Genomic DNA, 12,068 nt, shown 5'->3' on the forward strand with positions numbered 1-12,068 from the left:
CTCACGCCTTCAAAACCACAGACGCATTAGTAGAAATTATGTGAAGAATTAGACAGTCATTTTCCAATTGAGCAACACCTGCTACTAGTTTAGCCGAGTTTCCCCAATGCTGCACGGATTGAATCAGAGTAATGAACACAATATCCTAACTGAAAACAACAGTAGACTGAATTAAGAAGTTTGCAGCGTGACGCAGATTAATAACTGTGCGCATGTGCGCAGTGGATCGACTAAGTAACCAAGCGCAAAGAATTTTAAAGCTATTTATTGTTCCCTAACGTTGTAATACACACCTGTCTCCAGAAAGATAGTCACCCTAATTTGTATTTACCTCAGTGTGCATGCAACCCCTGACACGTTTTGAGACACAGACAAGTGCGTGTGACATGTTGATAAAACTGTTATGTGATCTCCAATCATTTTGTCAAAAATGTTAGCCTCAACAAGATATTACTGATCCAAAACGTTAAACATGCTTTTTTCATTTACCCTGTATTTCTTTCACTTGCTTTACTAAGGATGTAAATGCAGTTAAATATTTCAGTGACCAGTACATGTATTTTAATGTATTAAAATAATAAATTTTAATTACCACATAAATAATTGTAATATTATATTAAACATTACTAATTATTATATTTTACATGAAAACTAGACATGTAGAGAATAAAATGCAAAATATATGCAACCTATTGTGTTTCCTGCTTTATCACTATATTGACTTAAAAACGGTTGAAAGCTCCTGAGAGGTTTTTTTTTTTTTTTTTGATGACTTTTGAACTCACATTAAGTTTTAAATATTACACTGCATCGATCCGGCTGTTCGGTGACTAACGCTTACATCGCAGTGATGCTCGAATCTCATTGACAGTGCAAAAAGGCCATTTTTCATTAATCCACATTTAACTGGAACTCCTTACGTCCTCCTCCTTTTTCCTTCGATCATTTCTTTTCCTCCCTTTCCCTCCCCTCTCCCTCCTCTTTCATCACTCAGCGCTCTTTACATCAGCCATCGTGCCGGTGCGTAGACCTCAACGAGAAGCCAGCGAGACATAAACTGCCCCTTCAATGTTTCAAACAGGCTTTAATAGGCAGAAGCCGAAGCATGACCTTGAAATATGGCCTCCGATACAAATCCTGCAAATGGCCGCTGTGGCCGCAGCGTATTTCATTCTGGGAAATTAGTGCTGTTTAGCAGCTGCGGTTATATAGTGCCCGTCCTGAGATGGCTATGAATGGTGACCTGCCTTTTGATTGATGATTTCTGCCTTCTGCCTCTATTACCTATTGGAGGACGCCAGTGAAATCGCACACTGATGGGCTAGTGCTTCCAGACTCTCTTTGTAACTCCAGTGCAGTTGGGTTCATGAACCAGCCAGGCACTTGGAAATGCTGCAAGAGATTGAAGAGTCGAAATAAGTTTTCCTGACTGTGAAAAAGGAAATCGAGGCAGGAATTATGGGAGTTCGTTGTGCCATAATCAAGATTAGACTTGGTTAGCTCATTAATCTAGAACAAGACTGTGGGAGCACAAAAGAAAAAACATTCATTTCAGGATGGTTAGAACGAATGGGGGAGATTAACTCAGACTGCGGTGATTTACGATTTGTTAATAATACATCATGGTTATAAAACGTTATTAATCGGACAGTTTAAATGAAATCATTATGCACATTTTATTAATTAACCCAATTTATCTTTTGATTTCTATCAGAGATGAATATCATTGAAAATGACTTCATGAATCCTGGAACAAATTGTTATTTTACTGATGTGTGTGAATGAGTGATTTGCAGGGGAACTTTTTGCAGGTTTTTGAGCACGTTTAAGGGCTGAGCGATGGTGCATAGCTGGAGTTAATTAACGCGAGCCATAAGGCAGCTCTTAAGGCAGACCGGTATGTGTTGGCTTAATTAAGACTCACTGTCAGATGTTCGTTTAGTCAATATATAATGCTTTAGGCCTCCTTAACAATGCTCCATTGATCCTTTTCCCCCAAAATCATGTCTTGCATAACATTCCTTGTACTGATGATGCTTCAAAACAATGTTCACTGGATCGTTTTTCCTTTGAAATGACATTTTCATTTTCACTTCAGATTTCATTATCCTCGAATTCATTGGCATCGCCTGTCTATCAAAACCAGAGTCTATTCAGATGAACTTTGGGGCAAATCAGTTTAAAAGGATCTTATATCCAGGCCTTCGTTTCTTCAGCAAAGTAATGGAAGATCTGCTTCATTCTTTTAATCGTATCGCGTTTTAACTTTGGTAATATTAAAAACCATTCCCATCATATAGCCATTCTGTGGATCTTAAATCTTTTCTTCCTCTTGGGACCCCCCGTTCAATTGTGCATACAAAATTAAGTTTCAAACTTAATACATTATTTGAAGTCGGGGGTCTCAGGAGTGGCTCCCTGCCTTAATAACATCTAATAAAGTTCCACTGCTCTTCGTTTTTGATTCAGCCCACTATGTGTTTCCAGGAGAAAATTAATGAAGACTTCCATTAAACTGTCAAATGAGCCTGTTTTGGATTTAGAAGACCTGTTTACAACTCCACTGAGGTCTGAGACACAGCAAAAACACTTTTACACAATCCACACCAAAATGATCCTTATTTGTAAGGATTGTTAAATGGTGATCGCATAATTACAATGCACAAATAATTCATGATGCTGCAAATAGTCAGAAATATTGATTTCTCGATTTTATTCGATTCTCATTTTTACGAAGCGATGTCAGTTCGTTAAATCCCAAGAATCGACTAGTCTAGCCTGTTTCAGTTAATGAACAAACATTGTAGCGCACCTCCCATTCAGTAAATCGCAATAAGCTTTGTGCTTTATTACTTTTGATATGAAACAAAGTCAGATTTCAAATTCTGTCCATATTATTACAATATTCAAACAATAAATTCCGTTTCGGCACTGTTAAATGTTGGAGTGACAGATAGTGCCTCAGCTGACCCTTCACAAAACCCAAACTTTCCAAAGTTACTGTTGCTATGTTCGACAAAAAAGCCGCTCTCACACTACACATCATTCTCAAACAGTGAAAAATACATTGTGGAGCAAACAGGTAACTGACGACAGACTAGACAGAACCGGTTACTTTTGGTATGAAACAAGGTCTCAGCTTTAAAATGTTGCCAATTTTTACAAAATCCTAACAATAAATACCATTTTGAAGCTCTTTAATGTGTTATGACAGATCAATGACAGTGAGCCGACTGTCCTTTAATTCTTAACTTAAACAAAAAAATGTATAAATGAACATCAATTGTATTTAAGCCGCGGAAAGACGTCAGTACACACAATCTTTCAAGTTTAAGTCACCAAAGTTAAACTACTCTCCTGTCTGATTTGTTTGTCAGACAAAATGGTGGATTCGGCATTATGATTGGTCAGATCGCCTGTCAATCAAGTTGTTTGCAAAGGGTCAATTCAAGAGAAGTTACAAAGCGAAGCATATGTGTAGTTATACAATGAAATAAACATGAATAAACATCCGAAGGTATGTTAAAAGAGAGAGTACAATATACTGAAATCTGTATTCTGTCTCATGTAATCTCTCATGTAAACTCATAAATCTCTTTCTCAAACAACGTTGTAAACAACGTCACGTAACATTTCAAAACAGAGCCTCAGAGAAAACCTGTTTGGTGCCCATAAACTTGTTAGTTAACTAGAAAAATTAACTCTAGAGAGGAGAATTTTGCTAAACATATGCAGTGCGTAACATTTTCATTATAATTTTTACTGTGCTCAGTTTAATTTCTGTTTAAATAAATCCTGTTAAGTTTTTACGACAGCAACTATTTAAATGTTTATATTTCACAAATCAAATTGAAGTAGAAATGTATTTATGTAATTGTAACTGTATTGTTATAAAAACTTAATCAAGTGTAATTTAAGTGTTAGCCTACAAATCAGCTAAGTATAATCTTTAATATTATAGCTTTGTAGAACCAGCTAACTCATGTATATTTTACAGCATTAGTTGAGAGATAGTTTTCTTTCCTTGAGAAATTTGGCATGTATTGTACCTGATATTATTCCAAAATAATCTATATTGAATCAAATTGAATTGGAAATTGAATTGAATTAAATTGCAAACAAATCAGAATCAAATCGAAATTGTGAAATTTGTGTCAAAACCCAGCCCTAGTTACCATCATTTATTGTTTATTACTCAGTTTTTTTATTTATTATCGTATTACTGAAATTATTCAGCTTTTTAATTCTTCTCGACTAATTCTTGCCATTAATGAAATAGGTGTAATACACAGTACAAAGATATTCTGATGCTTTATTTCCTTAAGGATGGGAAAACAAATCGTCACCTTAGAATTATAAGGTTCTATCTGACATTTTTGTCAAAATTGAGTTATTCGCATTTTCTTACTTTACATACATTTTGGGCTTTTTTTTAAAAAAACAAAAATGGCTCCATCTACAGAAGTCTATGGAACGCAAAAAGCTCAATATCTCAAAAGTGCTCAGAATGCAGATAGAACCTTATAATTCTGAGGCGATGAAATACAGTACATTTGACTAAATAGATCATTATTATATAAATATCAGTGTCTCTCCTGGTGGTGTTTTTTTTTTTTATCCAGGTGTTGCTGTGTTTAATTTCTTCGTGAACTGTCCGTCTGCCACTCTCTTGACAAGCGGCTCAAAATAGTTTCTGTTCATCCACTCTCTCCTGGCCATATGCATGTCGAGGGGTGTCAGACAAAAACTGCACTTAATTCCTCGGTGGACTTGATCTCATTCGAGATGATCCATGTATCTTTGGCAGAGCCGGTGCTGTTGTATGTTTTACTGTAGCTCCCAGTGAGAAAGACATTATTCATCACCAAACGATCTTGCCATCCTCAAACAGCCCTATAAAACACAGAGTAATGAGGCTTCTGTGGCTGCTGTCAACCCAACACTGCTTTGTAAAGGATGACACAATTATACTTTACTAGCTCTCCGAAAATGCTGACAAGCTCCAGTTCAATAAAGCACAATTTCTTTTGCTTTTCAGCAGCCGTAGCTCAAAACTGGACGTCTGGAGTGTGGACAGGAATCCCATGCCTTAGTAGAATTTAAAAAAAAAAATGTTCAGACTATGTTTATATCTACACCTAGGTATGCAGCACATTATGCAAATATACTGTATCATTAATATTTAAAACGTGAATGCCAGCAATATTGAAAGGTAATGATGGCCAATATGCACTGTGTTGTAATGATATTTTACTCAGAGAACATGAAATGCTTCTTTAACCAGATGTCTTCTTTTTACTGGAAACATCTTTTTCACTGGAAATATCATAATAGCCTGAAGCATGCATAATGCATCTTTCCTTCATTTTAATGCAAGCCTTTACACCAGATTCTGTCTGAAAACTATGTTCTGTGTCTTAACTTATGTTCAAATGTTCCTTTCTAGATCTTTCATTTATTCTGATCACACATGATTTCTGGAGGAAATTTTCTATCCAGCTGAGAACAATACATCTTAAATAAGATCAATATTAAATAAGTAATGATACAGGTATAACAAAGCTTTATTATAAAAGATGCACCACAAATTTTAGGAATTGCACTACCATTTAAAAGTTTGAGGTGGTAAGATTTCTTAAAATCTTGAAAGAAGTCTGTTATGCTCACCAAGGCTGCGATTTAGTTGATCAATACGGTAACAACTAATAAAATTGCGAAATATTATTACAGTTATACAAATATAAGTGTTATTTTATTTAAATATGTGTTAAAGTGTAATTCATTCACGTGATTCCTGCTATTTTGGCAAAGTTGATTTTTTTTTTTTGTTGATATGTTGATTTGGTGCTCAAAAAAACATTTCTTCTTATTATTATCAATGTTAAAGACAGTTGTGCTGCTTAATATTTTTGTGTCTTTAATGGTTGAAAGATCAGCAAAGTACAGCATTTATTTTAAATATAAATCTGACCATGTAAAAGGTTTACTGTCACTTTTGATCAATTTAATTTGTCCTAAAAAAAACATTTATTTGTGTATGACATCTAGATTAATAAATATGAGTAGGAAGTGAATTAATGGATAGGAAGTGCTTGTATATCATGAATGAAATGTACACTGAGATTTTATGGAAGGCAAAATTGCAGAATAGTGTTATAGTGGCTTATTGCTGTAATGTACCAACATTATGATATGAGGCATTTTTCATAAATCTTAATTTGAAGCTCTAATTATACTAGTGTATTTTAGGGAAAGATAATCACGAAATCAGTGGGGTGGCAGTAAAGTTGATTGAACTACATCAAATTTTAATGCTAATGGCATGTGTTGCCGTGCACCGTGATGCCTGAAGCTTTTGGAGGTGATAGTAACGCTGGTAAATTTGTTTATTTATTAGAGAAATTGCTCGCTTCTCACTCTCCACTATCAGTGAGGCTTGTCAGCAGCAGAGAGCAGGTGATGCATGAGCCAATATGTTCACTAGAGAGAACCCAACATCGCACATCAGCATGAAAATCGGTTTCTCTTTGAAAAAGCTCTGGGCTGTGCACACTGTTCCAAAACAACGCTAATCGGAGGTCAAAAACCTGCAGAAGGCTCCCGGAAGATTTCCAAGAGTTGTTATGACACTCTTTTGAATTTTATACTGTATGCTAGTATAGTCCCTTTTAAATTAGAAACTGTCATTATTAATCCAGGCCATAATTGGACCAATATTACAATTAGTGGTGACTTTTATTTCTACCAGTAGGCAGAGTAGAGAAATGTAACAATTTTTGTTGACCTGACTGCATTTAAATAAGATAATATATGAATAAAAACAGATAAATCGTCATCTGATTTATTTTGCATAGAGGTGTAAAGGGAGCAACCAGTTTGTTTTTGTGTCATTCTCCTTAAGATGCACTTGGGAACACATAAACCTGAATTTTTCAGGCAAAGCCGAAGCTTATTGTGAGGACACTGAAGTGAGATGTTACATTTCGTAAATCCTACGCAGGCTCTGTTTCAGCAAGCTCTTGTTTACTGGTGGCATCAACAAGTGCAGTAATTATGACTGAATGACTTTAGTCCTTGACCCAGTTCAGATTTGTTATCATATCAGCCAGCTTGGAGTCAAGATTACGTTTAAACTTAGCAAGAAACGAGGGAGAGAGACAAGTTAAAGCCGTTTGACAAATACATGGAGAACCCTTAGCCTGAAGCGGTTTGGAAAGCAGAAACCCCCTGCAAGAAGAGGAACAGAACTGGCATTAAATTCTTAAATTCCTGCTCTCCAGCCAGATGCCTACAGTGCTGAACACTGTTAATCGAAACCATGAACCTCTTCTGGCTTGGGGAAATCTTCTTGGAATTTCGATTCTGGATTTATTTGCTGCTAAGTATGTACTGCTAGCCTCAGGGTCGGATGTTTTGGAAATATAGCGTAAGAGGGCACACATAACTGGGCCTGGGATTTGTTAAAATTTAACAGATGTCCTCATCATCTCTGAACTTTGCTTTGTCTGGCAATGCTACAGTAGTGTGATGGTATAAATATGAAGTGAAAGAAAGCATTGTTGAACAATAGTGTTAAAATAGCTATTCTTATTCTTGTGTACTTTTCATTTTAGGCTACTTTTATGGCATGGTAGAGCTTTGGTCAACATGTCAAAGCATAACACACTGCATAATGCAACTAATGTTTATTTTGTACTACACATGTTAGAAATACAGTTATCAGTTATTTATGAATGTCACAATTCTGCCTTTTTCTCAGAATTGCATGATATAAACTCACATTTGTGAGAAATAAAGTCTGAATTGCAAGTTTATATCGCAAGTTTATATTGCAGAAACTCCGAATTCTGACTTTTTTCTCACAAATGCAAATTTTTATCTCTCAATTCTGACTTTTTCTCGCAATTGTGGGTTTATATCTCACAATTCTGACTTTTTTTTTTCATAATTGTGAAATGTAGACTTTCACAAAGTCAAACTACGATAACTACGAAAACCCATTCCTGCCAGTGAATAAAAAATAAAAAAAGGTAATTGTGACTTTTTATCTCACAATTCAGATTTTTCTTTCTTGCAACTACGAGTTTACATTGTGATACAAATTGCCTGATATAAACAATGAAATCACAATTCTGAGAAATAAAGTTGCAATTCTGAAAAAAAGTCAGAATTATGAGATAACTCACAATTCTGTTTTTGCAAGTTATTAAGTCAGAATTGCAAGTTTATATCTCGTTTATATTTCAGAAACTCTGAATTTTGACTTTTTTTCTCGCAAATGCAAGTTTGTATTCTTCTTACTTTAGAACTCGCAATTGCGAGTTTATACCATGCAATTCTGACAAAAAAAAGTCAGAATTGTGAGTTTGTATCAAGATGTAAACTTGTAATTTGTGAAAAAAAAGTCAGAATTGTGAGATTAAAAGTCACAAGTACCTTTTTTATTTTTTTATTCAGTGGCAGAAACGGCTTCCATAGTTATCACTACTTAAATACAACAGTGAATTATCTGCATTTCTCACTTCATTTAAAAAACGAAGTTCTCAGAAGAGGAGTTACAGCCGTATTTAGAACGTTTCTCTGGTGATGTTTACCAGACTTCTTTGATCATTTAGTCCACTTAAATCCTGTATTTCCATAAAATTGACTGATCAGCTACTGATGGACAGCACCAAGTCCCTGCCTTACAGTATTTTCATTTTCGATAATCTATTTCATTTGGATGTACATCACGCTTTAGAAAAAAAACATCTATTTAAATAGTTTAAATAGATAATTAACATTATCTAATAGCCTGTGACATCAAAATAGAAATTACATTTTTTTATTACAGCTTGATGAAATAAAAGTGTTGGATTCTTTGAGATAGTACTGCATCATTCATAGTATGAACATGCATTATAAATAAATAGGGTCAATTTCTGACTTAAGTTTAACAATTTATTATGACGGAAGGCTGTCACTTGTTGTTTTCATTACCAATTTACATATTGCACAGTATCTGGCATATCTAAAATGGAAGTAATGTGAAATATTCCACAGCAATCTAAAATACATGCCATTATGCCCTAGACAGTTCTGATAGCACTTCCTTAACGGAAACTTTTGTGGATACGACTAGTAACAGCTCTGCACAGAGAGCATAGATCTAGTGTTAAATCAATACTTCTCTTTTTCTGGCTATTTTGAAGGATGGTGCGTTCGAGCTGAAACATGGAACTCATCCAAACGTCAGCCCTCTCTGAGCAACTCCAGCAAACATCCATTATCCAGAGCCATCCGCTTCCTCAGGCTGATCTATGGAGGAAAACTGCTGTTGTTTTCAGCATGCCGTGAGATGAGTTTCTCCATGCTCTTGCACAACAGGACTGGACATCTACTGTTGCTCTTAAGGTTAATTAGAAAAATTATCTCATCAGTTGGGGAGGAATGGACCAGAGGAGCCTCTCGTCCCCCTGCTAGAGACATGCTAATCTCTGGCAGGTCTGCTCGGGGTCCACCTGTGATCTTTCTCTGTCAGAGCCGCTCACGGTCCCCACGGGCCCCAGAAAAGATCCGCTTCACTGAGTCACTGTGACTGGGCTGCTAATAAAAAGACAGGAAAGAGAGTGACCTGTTTGGACTCACTCGCAACCACTTTGTATCCCACCTATATCTGTCTCCTCATCTCCCTCTCTCTCGCTTTCATTCCCTTACTCGGTCTCTTTATCTATACGTGGCTTTTGGTCTTCACAGATCTCTTTTCCTTGGTATCCGTTCCTCGTGTGCTGCTCAGGTAATGCTAGCGCAAATGAAGCAGAACGGCTTATTTTCTCTCTCCCGCATCACTCTGGCCTCTCTCGCTTAACCGTATCTTTTTCTCTCTCTCGCTTCCTTTCGGTCCAAACACTATTTAATCTTTTACCTTTTCCGTGCCTGTTATTTTATTTTACTCTCTTATGCATCTTGCTTCTCTTTCAATCACATTCGTCTATGCTTCCATTAATTTAAAGCGATAAATCACCAAAAAATTTAGTCATTATTTCTTCACCCTCATGTCATTCAGAATACAGATAAACCTATATGCTGTTATTTTTCTCCAGACATCATCTCATTAGTATGTGTAGGCAGGCGTACATGAAAAGTGTTTCTACCACACATATGTTTACATAAACACTGACACATACATTTTTTATGTATTTACAGCATCAAACATCAAGCGTTTTGCATATAGTGCAACTTTAGAGACACACACTAGAAATATTTACGAATCTTTTTAGATTCATTGAATATTAAATTCATGGAATTAATAAATGTGATCAGTGTGATCAGTGTGTCTTTATTGTTTTTACATATATTTACCACATTTATATAATTTGACATTATAGCAGTTTTATTTTGTTCTTAGTGTTTTGTATCAAAGGATTCCATCATTTTACCCAAGCCTAAACTGAAAAATGTTGGTCCCATTTATATAACGTGGCCTTAATTACTATGTACTTACATTTAAATTAATCATTTGATACAGTGCACTTACTGTGTACATACTGTATGTGTTTATACGTATATTTAAAAAAAATACCTGCATATAATTACATCTCTAATTAATTTCTGTACATTTACATTTATAGTTACACTGTTGAACCATCCCTTACACCTTAACCCACCCTTAAACCTACCCATAACATCAAACCTTTTCCTAACCTTACCCGTATCCCACCTCAAAAGCAGCAAAAGTGTTTTGCAGTACAATATGAACACAATTGTACTTATTTTTGTTGCAAGTACATAGATAACTTAATAGGTTCATAACATGAACATGTCATCTACATGAATATCTACATAAAACATATACATTTTACTGTATGTATATCTACATAAAATATACAACATACAGTATTCAAATGCATGTGTACATGTTATGTAAAAATAATAATGAAATCAGGCTGTTTTCCATGAAATGCAAAAAGATTCTGAATGATGTTCATGCAGCTCTTTTCTATACAACAATCAGGGATAGAAAGCACTATAAAATGACCATAATACAGCTCATATTTAAAGTCTTCTGAAGTCTTATAGAACTATTATCTACTCATTATATGGAAAATAGGTGCATAAAGAATCTTCAAAAACCCCCAATTTATGCTTAACAGAAAAATACCAGCATGTAGTTTTGAAGTCATGAGGGTGAGTAAATGATGCCAGGATTTTCATTTTTGGGTGAACTATCACTTTAAGCTGGCTGCATGATTTCTCTCATGCTTGAAATCCCAGTAATGGTCCAACGGACAGGATAGTGTGGTTTACATTCCTCGCTCCAGAATGGGAGATATGAAAACCTATTATAGAGACAGGTGGGGGAACGACGGGTCAGAATAATTTAGTTTGTCTGCGTTCTTGGCTTTACGAAATAGCTTAAAAAATAACTGTCTCCGCATATGACAGTCATGCGTGCCACATAATAGATGCACCTTTCGAGGATGCATGAGTATTGATTTAAGCCTTGACACGCGGGCGTTTCCTCTTCTAACCTGCTGACCAAATCATTGAACTATCCAATCATGAAAGGACCGGCCAATAATGTCAGCCTCGTTGTTCATGACTACCTCCGGCTTACGTCTGACCACTGAGTTACAGCTTAATTTATTATCTCTGGTGGCGAATATGCTTTTTGTACTTCCTTTCTCATTACTCAGTGCCACTTAAATGTCAATCAGGAGTCGTCTCAGGAAGTGAGGTGGAAGGTAAGGTCACATGTGTCCAAACTAGTGGCTCATTAAGCCACTCACACAAACACACACTCAGTCAGATCTTTCACAACAACAGATTTTATATTCTCTGAGTGGTGCCACAAATCTAGGTCTGGGTGGTTGCCAGGATGTAGCTGTTGTTGCTAAGGTGTTTGGATTGGTTGTGTGTTATTGTGCATTATTTAACTTTAGAATTCATATATAAACTTTCCTCTTAAAGGGATAGTTCACCCAAAAATGAAAATTCTGTCATTAATTACTCACTCTCATGTCGTTCCAAAACCATAAGACTCTCGCGAACATGCAGCTGAGACTGGAAGAGAAGAAATTGTTGCATAA

The sequence above is a fragment of the Labeo rohita genome, chromosome 9 (genome assembly GCF_022985175.1).
Source record: "Labeo rohita strain BAU-BD-2019 chromosome 9, IGBB_LRoh.1.0, whole genome shotgun sequence".
In the NCBI taxonomy this organism is placed as follows: domain Eukaryota; kingdom Metazoa; phylum Chordata; class Actinopteri; order Cypriniformes; family Cyprinidae; genus Labeo; species Labeo rohita.